We start from the raw sequence: 8,256 nt of genomic DNA on the forward strand, positions 1-8,256 counted from the left end.
CAAAGCCCAACATTTTTGGTCAATTTATTTTGTCTGCTCGAAGATATAAATGCATGAGCCTGTCCCTAAGAAACCCAATCATCAGAGAAAAAAATGTATTTAACATTTTTTCAGATCTGGGATTTGTTACATTCTTGTGTTTTTTTGTAGCTGATATGTTGAAACTAGAAAAAGATCATGTTTCGGCCTAAAGCATCCATGTCCGGTGGCTCTAAAGCTGCTGGGAAATGCCACATTGTGTCGGTGAAAATCGCCCAGGTTCAGCTGTCCTGCTAAAAAGAACAAAAAAACTGAGGTTTGGTGCCACAAACACCTATGGAAACACCTCTAAGGGTAGTCAAAAGACATTTGGTGCAAAATATCGATGCTTCCTAGAAGATGGACCCAAAACTAAAATGTTCAACATAGTGAGCACTACACTTACTAAACATCAGCATGTTAGCATTGTCATTGCATGTATGTTGCTTTGCTTATGGTTGTAATTTAGCAGCACTGTGCTGAGTACGGCCTCACAGAGCTGTTCCTTTAGACTCTTTGTCTTGTTTACCTTTAGACAGAATCATACTTGCAGTCACAAATCAGCTATAAAAATGTTCACAAAAACATAATGGGGGGAAAAAATCAGAAATAAACAGAGAAAAGTGTACAGCTGGTCATTATGTTGAATATTTGATGGGCTGGTCTGAACTCTGATAAAAGAAAAGAGAGCGGAGGGAGTAAGAGAGTGAGGGAGAGGAATGTTATGATGATTATATTGCCTCATAAATGACCATGCCCAGCCAAAACTGGAAAGAAATCTATCCATAAAGTGTGTGCGGAGGTTTTCAGTGTGTTCATAAATTTCACAAGGGCTTGCTCATACACCATGTGCTGTATTTGCATTTTAAATGTGTGTTGGTGTGCAGTGTCAAGGCACACTTGCTTGGGATTTATGCACTTATGTAACTATGCGGGAGCGGATAAAGTGAATCTATGGAGGATTTTGACAATGAAGTCACGACTGGAGGCTGGCCATAGGGTCAAAATGCCCAGAGATTAGTCAGATCCACAACTAACCACATCCCAATGTCACCCAGCGTCTCTTAGCTACAGGGATAAAGGGGGGTCTGGTTCGAGGAATATGGGATTTGCAGTAATAGAGGTGATAGGAGGTGGCCATGACCTGCCATGAAAGACCAGCTGAAGACTTCAGTGGTATAAAACTGCCCTGCGTACGTGTCTATCCTGTGTGTGTTGTTATTCCTGATGCACAGAGGTCATCGGGTTTGTTGCTTTACCTTGTTCCATATGACCTTTCACAGTATAATGCAGAATGTGTCACACCTCATCAAGCCTAATTACACATAGGACAGCCGTTTGGAAGCAAAAACGTCCTTCACAGCGAGTCGGTCTCCTTGACCACAAACACATGCCGACGTACATGGAGTAGCATACATAAACACACAAACCTGATTTATGCACACTGGTGTGTTTGCACACAAGTGGCCACTATGTTACAGCCCATAAATCAGTTTAGTGTGATGCGGTATGTTGATGGTAGCTTTTACGGAGTAAACACGGGGTACCTGGGGACAAACCTCCCCTCAGGCCGTTCTCATTAGCTTCAGGTATCACGTGATGATAGAAGCCAGTCGCTATGTAAGAGGATGTCAGATGTGTTTGTTTTTTTGTTTTTTTTTGTTGCAATTGTTTGTTTTTGCAAAAAACAGTTGAGCGACCTTTTTTAATTAGCTGTTATTTACATTTTTTATTTGTTTATTATTTACAGAAGCTAAATTTCTTCAATATGTAATTTTTTTACCCTCCTTATTTTTTATTTATGTATTTATTTATCTTTGTATTTATTTTCAGCTGTGTAGTGCTCTACTATTTCAACAGCTATTACTGACTTGAAGTCCTTTTAGATTTTTTTGCAATAAGCAGTGCAATATTTCACCTGTACCATACTCAATACAATCTAAATTTTATTTTTTACCTATTCTAGTGTCACTATTATATTTTGCACACTTCTAGTAGGATTTGCATATTTTTACATATTTATCATATTTCTTGTGCGAATAGTTCTATGTCTCACCAAATCTTCTTATATTTTTATATTCTTTCTATTTTTCTATATATTCATATGCATATGTTGTGTAATATATTGTAGAGTAATACACTTCTTGTCTTGTATACATGCATTTCTATTTTTATGTTCTTATAATTTCTTCATGCCTATTTGAGCAACTGTATCCTCTCCCAATATCCCCTCGGGGACAAAGTTCTCCTAATATGAATCTGATTAGATGTTTCCCCTTCTGGGTAACGGCAGCTTATTTATTCAGTTGAGTAACTTAAAGGGAACCTTTTTTGATTTTCCTTATTTTCATAAAGTTACAATGCTCATATTAATTGAAATTCAAATGATAATGTAAAAATAATCCTTGGGGGCAAAAACCTCCGGTTTCAGACGGTTCTGAATGATGCAGTGTGAAAAATAAACGCTGACCGACAAGAGCTGTCTTGGCTTTTTTCGGAAGGGGAAGAAAGAAACAGGTGCTAAAACTGAGCGTTTCAGACAGAGAGTGAATACAGGTGTTCCATGATGGTTCATGATAGTTAATGACCTGCTTTACTGCCCTACTAAGGGATTGTATTCCTCTCAGGTTAATTCAGCATTGTCTGCTGCTATGAAGAGATAAATACAGTTTGTAGTGTATCTTAATCCTGGGTGCTGACCAGAGTGTTCAATAACAGTGTAGTGTAGCCACAGGGCGGGACAATGAATACCGCCTTTCTTCTCAGTCTGCCAGGAGACATCAACGGGGCCGATTGTACTACAGGGATCGGTGACATCATTCATTCTCTCAGCAGGGCAATACACACACACAAACCCCTCCTGGGCCGCCCTCTCCACAGGCCAGTGGCTCTAAAAGGAGCCTCTCACAAAGCACGAGGTCAAAAAGTCCAGTGAGTAGGGGCGGGCAGAGACTCCATTGACCTGCATCACAGACATAATCAACAAAGGTCATTTCATGAATCTCCACAACAACTCTTGCATGCACACAAACGAGCCTACTATCACTTTCCAGCAAACATACTACACCACAACCTGCATCTGTCTCAGAGTCATAATAGGCGGCTTGTTATTAGCAAGCTGTCCCGACCCCCGCAGAACTATCTGCAGAGGCCTCGTCAGTTCAATGGGCCTCTTATATCCCTGGAGAGAAACAACGCAGTGCCAAACAAGACTGGCACAGAGAGGGAACAGCGTGGGCACGTGGGAAAAGCATGGGCAATACGCGGCTCGTCTCGTGATCCAACACAATAAGTTTTAAATGGGGAAGCTGGCAGACAGAAAACAAAACATAGACGGAATAAGAGTGAAAGTCTATAGCCACACTTCAGGGTCACATGATGCTCATTTCACACCAGAGAGCAAAATTGTTCAATGGATCGAAGAAAAAGAGAGAAAATTTACCACATGCTAAATAAAAACATTAGTATGTGAACACCTGTAACATGAACAAGGCTGGCCCTAAACTTTTAAGGGGTGGCCCCCAGACGTGTAACGTGTTGCCACTTCACACAGCACTGTACTAACATGTGTATTGCACAAGCCCAATTCCAAAAAGGGTAAGAAGCTGTGTAAACAGAGTCAAATGATTTTCAAATCCCTTTTGGCCTAAATTCAATTGAATACAATAAAAAGACAATACATTTAATGTTACAACGTATAAACTTTGTTTTTTATAAATATACACTCATTCTGAATTTGATAGCTACAACAAATTCCAAAAAAGTTGAGACGGGGTCATGTTTACTACCTACTAGAATGCTCCTTTAATTTCTGTCACCAGTTAACCTGTTTACATATGACAGGTTCCCAACGGGTTTTTTTTTCTTCTTTTACTTAAATTATTGGCTGCACTGCTGGCAACCTGTCAAAGAATAGCAGGAATCAAAAAAGGGGTCTTCTATGGGGACAAGCCAAAAAAAACCCATTTGGCTCGAGTTGACATCTTTATTTCTAGTGCTGTGTAGGACAAGCGGAAAGTTTGACCTGCTGATGGCGCCATTGAAAAACTGAGAGAAGTAACAATGAATGTTTGCAACGAACCGCATGACAATCCACAAAATTTGGACGTTGTTGGAATATTTTCCTCCGGTCCAAAGTGGTGGACCACAGACTGACCTATTTCCTAGAGCAGGAGTGTCCAAACGTTTTTGGAACGGGGGCCATATTAGTAAAATGTAAATGTAAAAATTACTTGGGGGCTAGCTGCTTCTCGCATCAAATATGTAATTCATCAAAAGAAAAAAACAAATGAGACAAACTGTTTCCGCCAATCCTGAAAGCGGCTGTCGTCACTGTCAAATTTACGCCTCGTTGATGTGGACGTCTGCTACCAACAGGAAACGTCTGCTGTTAGGTAACCGCTCCATTTTCTTATTTGCTGTTTATTTGTGAAAACACATCAGTTCTGCCTGCATAGTTCCTGCTCGATGCAGGTATACAAACTGTATGATAGTCCTGCCTTTGTGAAGTGAAATGCTTGATTATCTAATGTTAGCTACAGCGCTAGTGCTCTCAGCTCCTTAAAAAAAACACAGCAAACATTTGAATGAGGTCAAGCTGTAATCCACACCACTGTCACAAAATGGCCGACTGTTTGGGATGCAAATAATGGAGTCACATGAGGATCCACAGTGAGTGAGAGATAGTATCTGCTGTGTTTGCATGTCTTTGGGGCATGCTGTGGAACAAAACAGCCCAAGGGAGAAAAAAAAAACCACTCACATTTGACGGTTTCACCAAGAACTCGTCTGTAACTCAACAAAGACAGAATGATGACAGCAGATGATGTGTGGATTTGCTGGCACTACTTCAGTTTCTTATCTGCCAAAGTGCCCTGTGTGTACCATAACAACTTCGTCCGATAATCCCCGCGCTAATGACGACCAAGTGTGTGTTTGAATGTGTGTCTGTATGGGTGTGTGCAAAATGGATTGTGTATTTGTGTGTGTGGCTGATAAGCGTAAACAGTCCTCTCAGACTGTAGCATTTGCCTACGCTGATTACATCTCCTTCTCCAACCGAATCAGTCTTGCCCCCTCTTGCTGCAACACACACACACACACACATAAACATGCAGAAACACTCGAGCAGCCCCTGCACAGGCATGTGATATGTAAACACTTCAAACAGAACAGATCTGAACCAGTCCTAACTTCCCCTTTTGGCTGCACTGTCAACAAACAGGCCTTTTTTTTGCATGTGCAAATTTAAAACTCCAGAGGAAGCCTGATGGAAATCTCCGGACAGTGATGAACTCATACTTTCCTGTGCTTCTGTATGCTAATGAAAGGCTTTGTGTGGATGGGTTGTCAGGGGATTTATAATTACAGGGCTAAGGAGCTGTAATGAGCCGTGCAGCCTGGTAGGTCCTCTGACTGGAGAACCAGAAGCTGAATGCCTCCTATGGATCCTGCTTTTGTACGAGTGTGTGTCTGTGTACGTGTGTTCTGCTGTGAATTCTCTTTTTTTTGATAGGCTGCTTGTGAGAGTGCTAACATGACTGTTAACATGTATGCTCATATTCAACCCTCTCACAGATGTGGATCAGTTTTTGTGTGTTGGTTTTTAGCCCTTTGAAACCTGAGGAAATTGGCATATTTTTTTCAAAAACACAAGAGGAAGAAAATGAGCAACTAAAACAAAATATGGCCCGAAAATGAGCAAAAAATGAGTAAAAAAGTTTCAAGAAAATTTCCTTTAAATTAGCATCAACAAAAGTAAGAAAAAAATAAACCAACAAGAAAATAACTGTGAAAATTGCTAGAAAAAATAGATAAATGAACAATAAAATAAATAAATAATAATAATAAAAATATATATATATATTTATTCATTGTAACATGAATAAATGTGTCTGAATGCAGCACAAGAAAACTTAAGTCAGTCCAGGAGTTAAAGGGTTAATATGATGACATAGAAAACAACCCGCAGCCTGCAGGTTATTGTTTGGCAGCACAAATACGTAAGCTATTACTAAATGCAACCACAAAGGTAAGGTTTATAAAAGGGCAGAGCTCTTGGGTCAGTTAATTGAGCTTGAGTAGTGTGTAACCTCCTCGAGGAGTGGCTTCAATCCTGAAACAAACGTGACTCACGCCTTCACTGGAACTTTAAAGTTTAAACACGCCATTCAAGAGCGATTGATCATTCTGTCAGAATTTTTTTAATTATTTTGGTCTTAGCCCTGTGTCAAATGTCTTGACACAGGGCTAAGAAAAATGTCCTGTTGGTAAAACGTCCTGTTTTTTTTATCATATTTAGTCAGCCTCATCCTGTTTTTTGGTTGACTGATTTAAGGATGCAGCTTTGCAGAAAGTGTCTGGTCTCTTCAGGAATCCGTCCAAATAGGGAATATGTTGTAATGTGCATAATTCCTGCTTCTCATTTCTTTTACTGTTATATTTAAGTTACTCTGATTCCTTCTGACTGTGCTCATTGTGAACAGACATGTTACGTGCAGCAAAGGACTATGTTTATTGCACGTTGATGTAGTCGCACTTAGTGTTTAATGATGTCAGCGCCGCCCCTTCGTCTCGTCTTAGTCATGGAAAAAAAAAAGGCCAGTGATAAACATATTTAGTCACAGTTTTGTAAACTGAAATGAATAAATAAATGAAGACTGTTGATAATTAAGTTGTACTGTGTAACTTAGTTTGATGCTCTGACAGATTTCACTCAGCCAAACATAGCTGCTTGCCGCTTTCTCCCATATGATGAAATTATTGTTTATAAAGCTTAAAATGTGAGATGCCAAGCATCTGGTGATGAGCAGCTGTAAGCCTGGAGGCCATATTGTCCCAAACTGGTTCTGCCTCTATTCCTAAATCAGTGGCTACATGACCTTTAGGCCCTGAGAGCCATAGACAACTCTACGATGGAAGTTTCACTTATGCAGTTCTCCTAAATCACATGAAAGTACACCAACTCACGTGTTGGTGATTTCTCAGCCTTTATCTCGCTTTAGTGCTGTTTTCAACCTCTGTGTGAGGACAGGAGAAACAGGGCCGTGCTTCAATCATCCTGCGTGCTGAAACAAAGCAAAGTTAAGGTGTGTTCACGGAGAAAGCCTCAAGGCGTTCACATAAATTTGAACAATTGACCATTTCTAATTGTTCGCCACAAACAACAAGCGCACTGTCAGGATGCGACAACAAAGCCGGCTTAAAAGTAAATTTGTGAATCTGTTTGTCTGATGTTAAACAGGCTGCTGGTCCACATGTGAGCTGATCCAAATTCAGCTGACGACAGACACGGAGGAGGAACACAGGAGCTCATTCAGAACCGGGACGCTCACAGCCACTTGTGATTTGGCCTTTAAACATCTGTTGCACACTGACCGACCTTTGCGCTGTGAAGAGAAATCAGCAGAATGCTGCGTGTTACTGTTTGGCTGCCAAAAACATTTTCCTCTTGCACAAGTTTACTGTCAGAGAAAAAACAAGATCTTAGCGAGAGGTAATAATATGTGTTTGTTACTAGAAGTAAAAGAATATGAGCTTATGTCCGTCAATAAGGTGTTATTTTGTCATTGTGTGGTGCTGCAAATCAACTTCTGTTATTTCTGTTTCCCTTTTCTGTCTACATCCCGCGTTACCCAAACTCCCCTCTGCTTTCTATAAATGCATTTATACCACAAACCATAGCAGGGATCACTGAAACAAAAATCCCCACATTTCCCTGAAAGAGGAAGCTACTTCTGTTTTGACTGCCTCACTGCGATTGCTCTGGAGATGAAAACAACTAGGCCAAGTCAGTTTTTTTTTTATGCTTACGAAATGGAAAAGTTCATACTTTGATAAGTATATGCAACCATCCTCTCATACTTTAGATAAGCTTTGCAAGAGCCTCCTCAAGGGCCTTTTAGAGTGCGAAATGACAACACAGGGAGGCTGATATGGGACTGTGCTTCGTCTGTTACCCACGCTATTAATCTGACCACTAATTAGACAGAGCCCGGGAGGAACGGGGTTAATGTATAGAGTGAGGAACAAAAGAAAAGAGGAAGAGAAAATACATCATATGTACCAGAGGGGTTTTCCGTCTTTGGGGGACTTTAAAGCAGCGCTTCCCGTCCTTTATGACCCTTTAAAATGACAAAAAATCTACTTATACATCCTTACATGTTCATCATGTCAGCAAATTATGAGCAGTTCCACCAGTGATTTCCCCTCATACATGTAACTTTCTCAGATGGTTTC

The 8,256-nt window shown here is 40.4% G+C and overlaps 1 long non-coding RNA gene across 1 annotated transcript in view; it reads left to right on the top strand.

Moving 5' to 3' along the window:
• Nucleotides 1-7,453, top strand: part of LOC148185864 (uncharacterized) — a 139,717-nt gene extending 132,264 nt beyond the window's left edge. The window contains exon 3 of the long non-coding RNA XR_015775567.1: nt 7,262-7,453. This is a non-coding gene — a long non-coding RNA (uncharacterized LOC148185864). The remainder of the gene's footprint in view (nt 1-7,261) is intronic.
• Nucleotides 7,454-8,256: the final 803 nt, after the last annotated feature.

The sequence above is a fragment of the Plectropomus leopardus genome, chromosome 22, assembly GCF_026936395.1.
Source record: "Plectropomus leopardus strain MGB_pleo_1.0 chromosome 22, ASM2693639v1, whole genome shotgun sequence".
Lineage (NCBI taxonomy): Eukaryota > Metazoa > Chordata > Actinopteri > Perciformes > Serranidae > Plectropomus > Plectropomus leopardus.